The sequence below is a fragment of the Aulonocara sp. 'chitande type north' Nkhata Bay genome, linkage group LG4 (assembly GCF_057382095.1).
Source record: "Aulonocara sp. 'chitande type north' Nkhata Bay isolate Kocher_YH1m ecotype deep benthic linkage group LG4, A_spYH_male_GT1.1, whole genome shotgun sequence".
Classification (NCBI taxonomy): Eukaryota; Metazoa; Chordata; class Actinopteri; order Cichliformes; family Cichlidae; genus Aulonocara; species Aulonocara sp. 'chitande type north' Nkhata Bay.
The window spans coordinates 26999712-27015509 of NC_141347.1; the positions used below are offsets into that span (position 1 = coordinate 26999712).

At 41.1% G+C, this 15798-nt stretch overlaps 1 pseudogene across 1 annotated transcript; it reads right to left on the reverse strand.

Moving 5' to 3' along the window:
* Positions 1-3033: 3033 nt before the first annotated feature.
* On the reverse strand, positions 3034-10703 carry LOC147332796 (myosin heavy chain, fast skeletal muscle-like; annotated as a pseudogene). Its single transcript, XR_015128955.1, has 19 exons — positions 10595-10703; positions 8434-8537; positions 8197-8335; positions 7949-8067; positions 7704-7853; positions 7449-7619; positions 7056-7362; positions 6842-6912; positions 6669-6756; positions 6477-6594; positions 6240-6363; positions 6023-6159; positions 5434-5919; positions 5144-5302; positions 4905-5050; positions 4710-4800; positions 3443-3639; positions 3167-3350; positions 3034-3084 (listed from the first exon to the last, which is right to left on the reverse strand). The product of XR_015128955.1 is annotated as a myosin heavy chain, fast skeletal muscle-like (transcript).
* Positions 10704-15798: the final 5095 nt, after the last annotated feature.

A 15798-nucleotide genomic window follows, 5' to 3' on the forward strand; every position in this document is an offset into this window, starting at 1 on the left:
CTTTACAATTTATGGTTTTCAACATGCCATGCATGCGGTCCGGACTTGACATGTCATTGGGAAGCACCTACAAAGACATCCGTCACAATGGGAACATGTTCAGACCATGTGATTTTGTGACCAAAGGTGCTGGTCTAATGACTTGTAATTGTGACAGCCCTGACACTTTGTTTGGTATCAGTACTTGCTTTTGATGAATGTATTGTCTGTTTTGCTCAAGGGATTTGTTGTTGATGCATTGACAACTTATTTTGGACACCTGACTTTTCTTTTTGATGGAGTGACTCACTTTTGCAAGTTATCCACCATGTTTTGCAGTTTGCACTAATTGTTTTGAGAAGTGCCTTAGTAGTGGTGGAGAGTTCAATTCTGTTGTGAGAAATGCACCAAAGCGACTGAGAAAAACTGTAATTACATAAATAAAATGTAATTTTCTCTGTAGCACTTCTTTGATTTCATAAGCAACACACCTTAGTTGTTCACACAAAGCATAAAGGTAAAAAACAATATATACAGTGTTATCTTCATTTTAGATGTCAAAATGTATTTGCAGCTCCCAGTGTTTTCTTTTGCGTGGAAACCGGGTCCAAATGGCTCTTTGGATGTGAAAGGTTGCTGACCCCTGCCATAGACTATGATGTTGGTAGATGACTGTTTGATCTGTAGTGAAAAAATAGGAAGTGGATGGAAGAGAACCTGGAAGTACACTAAAAAGAAATATAAAATTCAGTAGAACCAACCAACCAACCAACCAACCAAACAAACAAACAAACTAACAAACAAACTAACTAACTAACTAACTAACTAACTAACTAACTAACTAACTAAACGTGTGAATGAGAAGAAGACAGATGTAACAGTCTTTGGGCCTTTGAATGTTAATTTATCTGTAGTCCAGTCTCTATGTCAAGTATTCCAGTCTAGCTTCAGTATGTGTTGTTTTATCCTATTTCTGTTGTATCCTATGAATATATTGTCTGCGTGTCCCTCTGTTTTTTGTCATGTTTTATCTATCTAGGGTAGTTAGATAGATAGATAGATAGATAGATAGATAGATAGATAGATAGATAGATAGATAGATAGATAGATAGATAGATAGATAGATAGATAGATAGATAGATAGATAGATAGATAGATAGAGATTTCTTCTGAGCATGAGATGTGCCGTGGGGGAGATATCAGATTTTATTAGGGGCCTGTATAATTCATTTGATGACTGCCCATTTTCAGTTTAGGTAAGCTCTACTGCATGATTAAAAATAGAAAGCCACCAGCATGCCACAGCACATGTTTGTGGAGCAGACCCAAATACAGACACCGGGGAGAAGCACAGCAAGTGTGGCCTTATGTGTCAGTAAGCATAAACAGATGTCAGAGACCTCTGGAATATAAATAAAGTTGACCATGTGCCTGTGCAGTTGGCTGATTTAATCAGTAATGTGTGGCTTGTGTTTTAATCACATTCTCATGCTTTGGTTTTATGTGTGAAGGACATAGTGCATTGTGAATTTGCCAATTTAGAATGTATTGCTCATACTGTAAGTGTTTGAAGAAACCCTTGGGAAATATGCAATATGTAGCTTTTTTTTGTGTTGCAATAATAAGAGAAATTTGTGTTTACTTTCTGTAATGCTTATTCTTCGTGAAAGCTCAACAACACTTCTTTTGAAAGGCAATGTAGTATGGCATGACAATCTTACTGACAGTTGTCAAAACAAATTAGTGAATTAGAGAGAATTAACTGTATAAACGGAGGCTATATTAGGTTTATAACAGTATTATATCAGTGGCATAGCTTTGTGTCCACACTTGAACTGCCTCAAAATTAAACTATAAAATGCTAACTACAGATTTCAGTCTGTCTTTTTTATGTACGTTTCTCAAAAGTTACTGTAACTGTGGGGTCTTATTTTGACACTTCTACCTAATGTCCTTATCAAAGTTTGGTAATAACATACATTTGGACCTTTTATTATCAGCCTTTATATACTGCTGTATCTGAAGGAATATTTTTATAACTGTAAATAGATAGAATTAAGAAGTCAAAATCAGGCATCTTCAGTTTAATTTGATGATGCCTGATTGAATTTGTGCTAATATGAACCTCGTTTTTTAAAAATATTAATCTAACCATGCCATGACTAATGCTGAAAGCTAGGGAGAACACTAAGAAGAAGCACTGTCCCCATATGAAAGGACAATGTCCTGTAGCTATAAATCATCAATTCTGAAGAAACTACTGTGTTGAACATTGTATTTTCCAATTGAACCTTTGCAGAATGCAGAGTAAATGATACTGAATAAATATCATTAAATCATAGTCAAAGAGTTTATTAAATCAGTACATCATAAGAAGTCAATTCAACAGGTAGTTCATATTTTATGAATGCCGTCAAAAAGTTTCAGAGGATGTCCATTATTCAGCACTTTCGCCCTGGAAGAAAGAAGAAATAAAAAAGACTTATTCAACATATATTAAAAACGTTTGTAGAATTTGTCTCATCTTCAATTTATATAGCTGGATTGAAATTTACACAGGGCATAAAAATATCTACACTGTCTTCTACTTTCAATCCACATTAAATTATTAATGTATAGAACTTCTATCAAAAAACTCTATTAAACAAAGCGAAGTTATCTGTAAAAAAAAAAAATAACATGAATTACCTTTCCAGCATCACAGCTCTTGGCTCTCAGTTTGTTGACCTGAGATTCAGCAATGTCAGCACGCTCCTGAGCTTCCTCCATCTCATGCTGGACCTTTCTCAGTCTGGACATGTGGGTGTTGGCCTGTTCTTCCTGTACAGTGTGACAATATGTTGTTGTTGTTTTTTAAAATATCTGGTCATATATGCTAAATATATGTCATTTATAAAGTTATGCATTCCATATGTAAAATCACAAAACATTTTACTCACAGCCTCCTCAGCCTGTCTCTTGTAATCCTTGACTTTGAACTGCAGCTTGTCCACCAGATCCTGAAGTCTCACCACATTCTTCTTGTCCTCCTCAGTCTGCATAGATAACAAACTGTTATTGACAGCTGAGGAAGAAAGAATTTAGGAACTTAAATTCTGCCAGGACCTATGTTAATGTAGGTTAATTACTTGGTTGTTATTATACCTGTATGATTATTCTGATGATATTGGTTATGTTTAAACTTTACTTTATCAAAGTTCCTCTGCTTCTTGTCAAGGTTGGCAGCCAGAGCATTAGCTCTCTCCACATCAATCATGAGGTCCTCCACCTCACCCTGCAGCCTCTGCTTGGTCTTCTCCAGTGAGGCACACTTGGAGTTCACAGCCTCAATGGATTCCTCAGCCTCCTGCAGGCGCTGGGCAAGCTTTTTCCTGTTGTTAAAAGAATTCTGTTTTTATTAAGGCTGAATTGGTTGGTTTTAAGTCTGAAAACTAATTTAAACAATGAAAGTATGGTGACTTACTTGGCCTCCTCCAGCTCCTCAGTGTGCTGGATGGCATCAGTCTCATATTTGGATCGCCACTGAGCCACCTCACTGTTGGCCTTGGACATTCCTCACTGCAGCTCAGCCTTGGCCTCCTGCTCCTCCTCAAACTGCTCTCTGAGCAGATCACAGTCATGACGTGCTGACTGAACAGCATGAGCCAGGGCGTTCTTGGCCTGTTGAAAAGACAATCAATGTCAGGTCCATCCATCTTCATCCGCTTTATCCGAGGCCGGGTCGCAGGGGCAGCAGCCTAAGCAAAGAGGCCCAGACCTCCCTCTCCCCAGCCACCTCCTCCAGCTTATCCGGGGGAACACCAAGGCGTTCCCAGGCCAGCTGAGAGATATAATCTCTCCAGCGTGTCCTGGGTCTGCCACGGGGCCTCCTCCCGGTGGGACATGCCTGGAACACCTCACCCAGGAGGCGCCCAGGGGGCATCCTTGTCAGATGCCCGAACCACCTCAGCTGGCTCCTTTCGATGTGGAGCAGCAGCGGCTCTACTCTGAGCCCCTCCCGGATGGCCAAACTTCTCACCCTATCTCTAAGGGAGAGGCCAGCCACCCTTCGGAGGAAGCTCATTTCTGCCGCTTGTATCCGCGATCTCGTTCTTTCGGTCACTACCCACAGCTCGTGGCCATAGGTGAGGGTAGGGACGTAGATCGACCGGTAAATTGAGAGTTTCGCTTTTACACTCAGCTCCCTCTTCACCACGATGGACCGGTGCAGCGTCTGCATTAGTGCAGCTGCAGCCCCAATCTGTCTGTCGATCTCCGGCTCCCTTCTCCCATCACTCGCGAACAAGACCCCGAGATACTTGAACTCCTCCACTTGGGGCAGGAGCTCATCCCCGACCTGGAGTGGGCACTCCACCCTTTTCCGGCTGAGAACCATGGCCTCAGATTTGGAGGTGCTGATCCTCATTCCCGCTGCTTCACACTCGACTGCGAACCGTTCCAGTGCGAGCTGGAGGCCTTCACCCGATGAAGCCAACAGCCAGTGTCAATGTCAGGTGGACAACTTTAATGTTTAAATCAATTTTAAAGTCTAATGCTGAGAGGATGAGAAATTTAAATGGTAACAACTTGTACTCGCTCTTCTCTTTCTCCAGCTTCTGTTTGACACACTGGAGGTTGTCAATCTGCTCTCCGAGCTCTAAATTAATTAAGTTTATTAATGAGAACTAAAATAGTAATTTTTTTAATTAAAATGCACAATATTCTTTATGAACACTGGTCATTAGTGTTACCTGGAGTTCCTTGATCTTTTTCTGAAGTTGAGCACCAAGGGATTGTTCATCCTCAATTTTGCTGAGAAGTTGGCTGATTTCAAAGTCTTTCCTTGATGGAGAAACCAACAGAGATTGTATTGTCACAGTCTGTATGATTGTTAGAATGCAATGAGTCAAAATGACATTCTTAACAAAAACAAAAAAATGCCCTACTTCTTGATTTTCTCATCAGACTGCTGCTTGTCATTCTCCAGATCCATTATGGATTCCTGGGCCAGTTTCAGATCTCCCTCCAGCTTCCTCTTGGCTCTCTCAAGGTCCATGCGGAGCTTCTTCTCTTGCTCCAGTGAACCCTCAAGCTATAAAATCATGTCAGTTGATTTGAGTGGTTGGAAAGACAATGATTCAATACTCTTTCCATTAAAAAAGCAATATGATTATAATTTTCTTACATCATCAACTTGCTATTCCAGCTTTGTCTTGACTTTGTCCTCCTCTGCCTGGAGATCATCCAGTGTTTGTTGATGGGCCTCTTGTAAGGCTTTCTTCTCCTTAGTTAACTTGGCAATTGACTCATCTTGAGATGCCATCTCCTCTGTCAGGTTTTTCACCTAAGAATTGTACAAAGGATGTATTTAAATATAACTTAACAACTATATCTCAGGAAAGAATTAATATATTTTAATTTAGAGGTGTCTATTTAAAAAAAAAAAAAAAGACCTCAGATATAGATAAATTGAACCTTGTTTTCTGTGGCATGTTTCTCCTTCTCCACTTTGGCCAAGGTGAGCTCCAAGTCATCAATGTTCTTCTTCAGCTCAGAGCATTCATCCTCCAGCTTCCTCTTCTTAGCAGTCAGCTCAGCATTGATTTCCTCTTCATCCTCCAGTCTCTCACTTGTCTCTTTGAGTTTGGCCTCGAGCTGATTTTGCTCTTAATGAGCCCCTCACACCTTTCTTCAGCATCAGAGAGATTGTCAACTTGAGGTTGCAGGTCATTCTTCTCCTGCAGCAGGCCGACCATCTTCTCTTCCAGTTCTTTCTTCTTAGCCAGAGCAGCAGCCAGGTCTGTCTGCATCTTCTCATAGTTCTCCTTCATGTTCTGCAACTCCTTCTCAGTCTCAGCACTCTTCAGAAGAGGCTTGATCTTGAAGTACAGTTTCAGCCATGGCCAGTTCTTGACATTCATGAAAGAACGGATGTTGTAGTGGATGGAGAAGATAGATTCTCTAAAAACCAAACATGAGAGTTTTACTTTTAGTATATAAGGATCTTATTATGAGGAAGGAAATACAAAAGAGAATACAATAGAGTTTAGTATAATAATGTTACCTCCTCTCCATCATCTTCACAAACTCTTTCCTCATGACGTATCCTCTGCAGAGAGCCTGAGTCATGGTCACCAGCTCAGCCAGTTTCTCATCTCTCATCTCCTCAAGAGTGCCCAGCAGACCAGCTTTGAAGAACACCTATTTAATCATTGAAAACATATGTATAGGTGCATATTGAGAGTTTTTTTTTAAATGTCTATTAATATAACAAAGTGTACCTTTGTGTGCCCAAACATGTACTGTGTGTGATCCACATCAGTGGAGCCAAGCAGCTTCTCTGAAGCTTTCTTGTTGTCAATGAACTGTCCCTCAGGGATGACACTGGCATTCAACACTTTGTATCTTCAAGAGAGAATCAGGTTGTTACTTAGATTTTTCTTCCATCATATTCAAGTTTGTCCTTTACAACAACAATGAATTCATTTTTCCTTTCCAATATTGTAATGTGCTGTCACCTCTGCTTGAAGTCACCATAGAGGATTCTGCTGGGGAAACCCTTTCTGCACATTCTGATGCCCTCCAGTACACCGTTACACCTCAGCTGGTGGATGACCAGGAAGTTCTCCATAAGACCTGAGAGTCAGAAATGCATAATGTTTCAAATCTTTTCTACTGTCATTTTTACAGTTAATATTACTGTGGGGTACCTGGGGTCTTTGTCTCATTGGGAATCAGGCAACGGACAAAGTGAGGATGAGTGCTTCTTAAGTTGGTCATCAGCTTGGCCAGATTCTCCTGTAGATCAGCATCATTAGATAATAGGTCAAAAATATTTTAAAAAGAGCATTTAATTTTGTTTTTCTAAAATGTAAATCTATACATACAGAGCAGACAAAGTCTGGAAGGAACCACCCTTCTTCTTCCCACCTTTCTTGCCACCCCCAGCAGCCTCTGTTTTCATAAACAGTAATTGTCATTATTGTCACTATTTTTCACTGCATAGTCTTAGCCTGCAGTATGCACATTATAGTTATAAGACAGATACATACTATCTGTACTGGACACGCGAGCTTGTGAGCACTTTTGTTTCTAACCTTCAGCTCCAGCATGGGCTGCGTACAGGAAGCCCAGCAGTTTGTTTGAAGACTTCTGGTAGAGCTGAACAACTGAGTCATTCAGTTGGTCCTTGTTCTTGTCCAGCCAGCCAGTGATATTGTAGTCCACTGTACCAGCATAGTGAACCAGGGAGAAGTGTGCCTCAGCCTTGCCCTTTCCAGGCTTTGGCTTCTCAAATGCTTTGGTCTTGCCAAGATGCTGATCGTGCAGCTTGTTCTTGAACGTTGTGTCAGAGGCCTTGGGGAACATGCACTCCTCTTCAAGGATGGAGAAGATGCCCATTGGCTGAGAAAATGTCACATGTCATATTAAAATTTCAAGGGAGGTAACATATGCAACATATGTAAATTTCTTCCATAGTAGCTGTTTACCTTCTAAATAAGCTCAATGCAGGCAGCCAAGTCCATACCAAAGTCAATGAACTCCCATTGAATGCCTTCTTTCTTGTACTCCTCTTGCTCCAGGACAAACATGTGATGGTTGAAAAACTGTTGCAGTTTCTCATTGGTGAAGTTGATGCAGAGTTGCTCCAAGCTGTTGAACTGTAATAGTACAAACATGTCTAACTTCATGGCAATAGAGTCTTTAAAGTTTGAGATATGTGGTGAAATGTCTCAAGTGCTCACATCGAAGATCTCAAATCCAGCGATATCCAGCACTCCAATGAAGAACTGTCTGGGCTGCTTTGTGTCCAGCATCTCATTGATACGGATAACCATCCACAAGAACATTTTCTCATAGATAGATTTGCACAGAGCCGAGACAGCATTGTTGACCTGGCAAACAAGAATTTATAATGATACAAAACCCAGAATACAGCTATAATGTCCAATTCTTTAATATAACATTATTAAAAATTTATTTAAATTACCTGTGGGACGGTCTGACCTTTGGTCACCATCTCATTGCCGACTTTGACTCTTGGGTAGCACAAAGCTTTCAGCATATCAGCCGAGTTCAGGCCCAGGAGATATGCAATCTTGTCCGCCTCTGAGGAAAAATAGCACAATATCTAATTAATGTACATTTCTTCAAATGTTACTTCCCTCTAATGTCCCAATCCTCCCAATTATAAACAAAAAAACTTCATAAGGACAATTTTACTATTTTGCCAGTTACCCTCAGTGCCATCTGGTTCAGCCTGCTCTTCACGCTGCTTCTGCTTGAATTTCATGTTGCCATGATGCATCACAGCACCAGTCAGCTTGTAGATGTTTATTTTCTCATCAGCAGTAAAGCCCAAGATGTCAATTGCAGTCTGAAATTCACACAAATGAAAGAAACAAATATTCTGAAAAAGAAAAGAGATTTGTGCCCAAATGCAAGAATGCAGATAAACATGAAATGTGATTTTACATCTGTTGCAATGAACTCCTCCACATCATTGATGCTCTTGACAGTGACTTCACCCTGACTGATCATTGGATAGTCATAAATGTTAGTTGTGATCAGAAGAGCCTCTGTAATAAATAAATTAATTAATTAATTAATTAAAAAATTGTCTCATTATATTTTCTTTAATTCTTGGAACCACTGAATGAAAGGCAGAGTCTTCAGCTATCATGCTACTTTCCTGTGGAACCAGTTTCCAGTATAGATTCAGTAGACAGACAACCTCCAATTGAATATTAAGCTGAAAACTTTTAACACTTTTATTTAAAACAAAGTTAGGGTTGGATCAGGTGACCCATGAACATTCTTTTAGTCACACTATGCTCAGAGTGCTGGGAGACTTGCATTAATGTACTGAGTATATATTTTCCACTCAGATTTTCAGGTTCATATAGCATTACATTGACACAGTTTATCACTAAGCACGAAGTGTACCCTATGGTAACCAGTAATGAGATTTAAATTTGGAGAAGTCCTGAAATGTCACTGGTATACAGTTGCAGGACATAAACATCTCAGGCATCTGTCATCAAATTCAGCATCAGCCTTTCTCTTAATGCTAGACAAGTATTGTATATCTCTACTGGGAACAGACTTTAAGGACGATTGGTCAGCTCAGATAACCAAATACCAGAACAATGTCACAAATAATACTGATGCATTTCTGCAAAATATAAAGATACAGCTTTTTTTTATTTGTTTTTTTGTTTTTTTGCCTAGTAAATGATAAATGATTAAAGTAAAGGACCCACGCATGGCTTAATATTTTCCATCTTATCAGCAGATGAAAAGGTATTAAGGTCAAAAGTAAATCCAGGAAAAGTTATCTTATGTTTCCTGAATTTTATAAGTCTTCATAATTTTACAATGAGGAACAGCATTGTATCACAGACTATAGAAAATGTGTTGTTTTGTTTTTTTTCTTGTTATTGGTGAGCCTCTGCCAGACTTTACTTCTGACAAACACCCCCTCTCTGACATGCTGTTTTTAGACTTAATCATGTTACTGACCTGTTGCTAATTAATCTTTTAAGATTTTTAAGATTTTAGCCTGTGGAATGTTCCTCCAACTATGTTTTGGAAACATGTTGCTGTCATCAGATTTAAATGTTTTTAAATTAATAGTAAAATGTCAGACTTAACATATCAAATCTCTTAAATGTTCCCATCCCTGGTGGATAAAACTGTACAGTTATCCCCACTTTAAAATACTTTAAAATATTGTAAGACATATAGATTTTTATCCATTTTCTCTAATCTTTATAACTAAACTGTTAGAAGTTGAAACAGTACACAGAATATAAAATAATAAAATCAGAAATGTTCACTTTCAGTGCACATGATCACTGGTCAGTAGAGATCCAGTTGATCCAGATCCTGTGCTTGTCCAACTTTTCATTAAGCCAGGCAGCACTGCTGTTAAAAAATGAAAACTGCCACTCAATACATTAAAGAGCAATGAAAAGGATTAAGAATCTGTAGTGGGGGGGGGGGGGGGGGGGGGGGGGGGGAAGAGTCCCACATACACAAAGTTATGATCACAAGCTTCTTATTTTAACCTGTTGAATTACAGTTATGTACCCAGGCTGCTGTCTCACATCTCATAGTTAGAAAGCCTTGCAGAAAGGGCTCTCTAGGGAGAAATGTTAAGCACATGACTTGTTTAGCTTGCAACTGATGGTGCAGCTGCTGTAATGAGATGATAGAGAGGAGCCACCACACTCTTATGCAAAAAGATTGTTCCTAACCTCATTCAAAAATTAAAACCTATGGTCCATTATGAAATAAAACACATTACAGAGGAGATTCATTTTCACATACGTATTAAATGTCAGTACATAGTCACAGTTGCTTTGTTTTCCCTGATGGATATTTGCACACCATAATCCTCTTGGAATACGCTTATTGATTGGAACACCCGATTTGGATGTCTAAGTTAATACTTTTGGCAATATAGTCTGCATATATATAAAAAATTCCCCACTCGCCCTGCAAGTGTTTTTATCCTTTCAGCTTGGGTCCTCTACCTGAGGTCTGGAAGCTATCAGTATCTTTGCTGCAATATTGTCTTCTGGTAGTGCAATCCCCTCAGCTCTGACTGCTTTTGCTTTCTTTGCCATCCAACCACACTTCTCTAGTGTGAACATTCCAATATTGTTGCTGTAGATCTTAGTGGTGTGGATCAGCGAGACTATGTCTTGTTCACCCCTGGCATACAGCTTGATGTCATCCATGTAGAGGTGGTGGCTAAAATTTGCTCCATTCTGTACTTGTTCTAGTACAGAAGTCTTTTCAATGATAAGGCTGAGGAGGTTTAGGACTGCAGAACAGTAGTGGGGACTGAGTATCTTCTTGGTAAATCCTGCACTTGATGGTGACTTGCACAATTGGCTTGAAGTTGGCTTCTATTGTTAATATCCACATATTCCTGATGAAGGCTCTTAGGGTTCTGTTGATCTCATATAGTTCTAAGCATTCCAGGATCCAAGTGTGAGGCATTCAGCCATAGGCTTTCTTTTAGTCAATCCTGGCAGTCCACAGGTTGCTCAGTCTGGTCTTACAGTCTCGAATTACTTCTCTATCTACCAGTAGCTAGTGTTTCTGTCCTGGTCTGGGTGAATGCTGTATTTTTCAACAGTGGCGGTGATTCCACCTCTGGGAAGAGTTGTCGCATCATGACAGGCTGCACCTGGGAGTAATTTGGCGGTCAGCTTTTTAAGACCAGCGCTTACAATCACTCTCCGTCAGATGGTCTGCTAACCACCGTTATTGTAGGCCGTCGCAGTTCATGTCTGAGTTTCATAGTGTTGCTCATACTTACTAGTTTTTTCCTTTCTACTCACAGAAGTTCGCCGGACGCCATTTTCTAACCTGCAATAATCAAATCTCTGTTCAGTCGCTGTTCTGCTCGGCAGCTTCACTGCTTATACCCCTGCCTGCCTCCCTGCTGGAACTGGAACTGGAACAGTTCGTATCTCCATTCTGGACTCACTCACAGCTCACCCGGACCACTTACCCTTCTAGGCTTTGCTGCCACCTGCAAAAAGTGAGACTGTTCACAATTTGTCTGTTTCACCCTGGATCAGCGTGTGGAACACCCCTTGACACCTGTTTCTTCTGTAACAGTGACTCTGAGCACCCCAGCCCCTTTCCCCAGTCTAGCCTTCACCTTAATCTCATGCCATGAGGTTCCTGTACTAGCAGTTACTGAGTATCGGGTTCTCCGGCTCTTGTACATGCCAGCCTGTGCGCATGATTTCTGGACTCTTTCATAGTTCCTCTAGTGTGTAAGATAAGATAAGATAAGATAACCTTTATTAGTCCCACACGTGGGAAATTTGTTTTGTCACAGCAGGAAGTGGACAGTGCAAAAGTTATGACGCAAAAATTTGAATACAATAAGAATAAATACAGTACACAGCTGTACAGAATAGAATAAAATAATATACTATATACAGTAGAATAAAATAGAATAAAAATATACAATAAGATAAAAATAGAATACGAATGCTATATACAACTGAGTAAAAATACAACGATGCCAGAAAAGATTATTGCACTTAATATTCATCATTCATGGTTTTGTGTGTGTATTCATGGTAACTATCATAGCCTTATTCTAGTTAATCATAGTATTGTTCTAGTTCATGGTTCATCATAGTGTGGTTCTAGTTCACAGTTTATCATAGTAACTCACAAGCTGTTAGTCACAGTAAACTTTACTGTTATTAGTTTATGCATCCCCAAAAGTTGATTCTGTTCATCTGGACATAGCATTTTCAGTGGAAGAAATGTTTTGTCACTAATCCAAGTGACTTCTTCAGTGGATGACTCTCATCATCCACTGGAGCATAAACTGGGTGTCATCAGGACACTACATCATAGAGCAAACACCATCCCCACTGACCCAGCGACCAGGGAAGCAGAAAACATCACATCACAAAGGCCCTGAGTAAATGTGATTATCCCAGCTGGACATTTGTCAAAGCTGAGAAAGAGCCTAAAGAAAGCTCTAGCCATTCCAGGAGAGAAGGACAGCCCGCTGCCTATGCAAAAACCCTTAGTAATCCTGTATGTGTCAGGAGTATCGAAACAGTGACGCATTTTTTGTAAATACTGGTGGATTTTAAACCCCAAAACAAGTTGTGCCAAAAATTGGTCCACCCCAAAGATCGGGCCCCTGACGCAAACAGAGAAATATAGTGTACGCTGTTAAGTGCCATGAGGATTGCCAGGATTTATACATTGGGGAAACCAAACAACCTCTGGTGAAGCGGATGGCACAACACAGAAGAACCACCTCGCCAGGCCACGACTCTGCAGTCTAGTCACACCTACAGGCCAGTGGACACTCTTTCAATGATGAGGATATACACATCCTGGACAGGGAGGAACGCTGCTTTGAGCGCAGTGTCAAGGAGGCCATTAACGTGAAAAGGGAAAGACCATCTCTGAATCGAGGAGGAGGCCTAAGGGTACGGGTACAGGGTTTGATCAAGGGCTGGGTATCGTCACTGAATATATATTCTGCAGTAGAAATATTCTGCAGTAGATCAAAAACGAAAGAAAACTATTAATCAACATATGAACATTAGCTGATGCTGCTGAAGTGAAGCAGAGCAAAGTTGCAGAGGTTTTATTAGAGACACAGCCAAGCGTTTTGCAATTTTGCATAATTTTAAAAAGTTTACATTTGTTCAGTAGCCTATTGAACGGTAGAAATGAGGCTTTCTTTTCGGAAGTAAGTAAAAGGAAAAAAACAGCGGCTGACAGCGCTGTAAACAACGGTAGACTTGTGCGTAATAAGCAAGCAAATAATGCAGAAAACAGATTTGAAGTATACTGCGAGAGAGAGAGAGAGAGAGAGAGCTCTGCATGAAGTGTGATTTTATCGTGGTAGAAGCAAAACAGCAAAGGTAAGAGGGAATTCATGACGATGTTTATGTGAAGCGTAGTTTGGATCTTCTTTTGCTGCTTGTTCAGTCAATATTGTTTGGAGAGAGATAAAACCTGCAGCTTCAGAATCAACAGAATCTGCATGTACTTGGTGGTTGCAACTTTTCTAGTGACCTCTTCATGATTCCTATTTGCCTGTGGGATCTCCAGGTACTTGGAACTGTGCTCTATGTCTGCAATGTTACCTTCTGGTAGTTCGATCCCCTCAGGTCTGACTACCTTCCCTCTCTTTGTTACCATCTGACTATACTTCTCCAGTCCGAATGACATTCCCTTGTTGATCCGGCTGACGTCCAAGGCATGCCTTCATATTTATCTGTCTCGCTCATGTCTGCGGTCCATCTATGCTGACCAACCTGTGCACTGCCTGGATTGATTACAAGAAGGCCTATGACTCTATGCCACACACCTGGATCCTGGAATACCTAGAACCATACAAGATCAACAGGCCCCTAAGAGCCTTCATCAGGAACTCGATGGGGATGTGGTGTACATGTGGCCAACTTCAAGCCCATGGCACAAGTCAGCATCAAGTGCTGGATCTACCAAGGAGATGCTCTGTCCCCACTGCTGTTCTGCTTAAGCCTGAACCCCCTCAGTGTGATCATTAACAAGACTGGCTACTGACTACAGAATGGAGCAGTTGTCAGCCACCTCCTCCACATGGATGACATCAAGCTGTATGCCAAGAATGAACAAGACATCGATTCACTTATGCACACCACCAGGATATACAGCAATGACATCGGAATGTCATTCAAACTGGAGAAGTGTAGTCGGATGATAAAGAAGGAAGGTAGAACTGAGGGGATTGAACTACCAGAAGGCAACATTGCAGAGATAGAGGACAGTTACAAGTACCTGGGGATCCCACAAGCAAATGGGAACCATGAATAGGAAAGCTGCAACCACCAAGTACCTGCAGAGGGTAAGGCAAATCCTGAGGAGTCAGCTGAACAGTAAGAACAAGATCTGGGCTATCAACACCTACGCCCTGCCTGTGATCAGATACCATGCCAGGATAATAAGCTGGTCAAATGAGGAGATAGAAGCCACTGACATCAAGACCAGGGAGCTCCAGTATCCTGAGGCTGTAGGCTAAGCGGAAGGAAGGAGGCCGGGGACTGGTGAGTGTCAGTACCACAGTACCACATAGCATACAGAAACATCTGTGCCGAGTATGGCATGGAAGTCCTGAGGTCAAAATGGGAGAGGCCCCCAAGGGTGGCAGAGAATGACCGAGCTAAGATCCTGTGGGACTATGTCCGTGGTGGTAGACAAACAGAAGAAGATGGCCGTACTGATAGATGTAGCAATTCCGAATGACAGCAACATAAGGAAGAAGGAACATGTGAAACTTGAGAAATACCAAGGGCATAGAGAAGAGCTTGAGAAGCTGTGGAGGGCAAATGTAACAATGCTCCCAGTGGTAATAGGAGCACTAGGTGCAGTGACTCATAAGCTAGACGAGTGCCTCCAGCAGATCCCAGGAACAGCATCTGAGATCTCTGTCTAGAGTAGCGGAGTCCTAGGAACTACGATACTGCACAGAACCCTCAAACTCCCAGGCCTCTGGTAGAGGACCCAAGCTTGAAGTATATATATATATATATATATATATATATATATATATATATATATATATATATATATATATATATATATATATATATATATATATAATAGGGGTGCAACAATACTCGTATCGATATTGAACCATTCGATACAGTGCTTTCGGTTCGGTACGCATGTGTATCGAACAATACAAAATTTGAGATTTACTTTATCAACTTTTCTTCTGACAATGCTGTCTGTGTTGGGCGCTCAGTGGATCTGCGTTCGACTACTCCGCCTAGGCTGCACTGTCGAGTGCAGATCCACTGAGCGCAGCGCAAGCTAGCAAGACAGATTCTAAGCTCGTTGCAACATGGCAACTGCCTCAACGCTGCCCGAAATTGAACCTCCCCCACCCTCATTCAGAGCTGGTGTTTGGAAGTATCTTGGTTTTCATGTGAAGCATGACCCTTATGGTAAGCGTGTCATGGACAAAAGTAAAACAGTATGTCGGATGTGCCACGCAATGCTCAATTGGTGGGAACTAGTGCGTTAGCTTGTTGACGCCGTCCAGCCCCACGCATGGGGCGATCCGCGGTAACTCGTTAACGGAGATTTGCCTCATTATGGCGTTAATGTTATTTTAATGAGATTAACGCTGACAGCACTAGTGGGAACACAACGAATATGACTGCACATTTACTCCGACATCATCCTAGTGCAAAGACAAGTGGAAGCAGACAAAAACAACAAGCACACATGCTACAAACTTTACCCGAGTCATTTAGACCAGCGGTCCCCAACCCCCGGGCCTCGGAC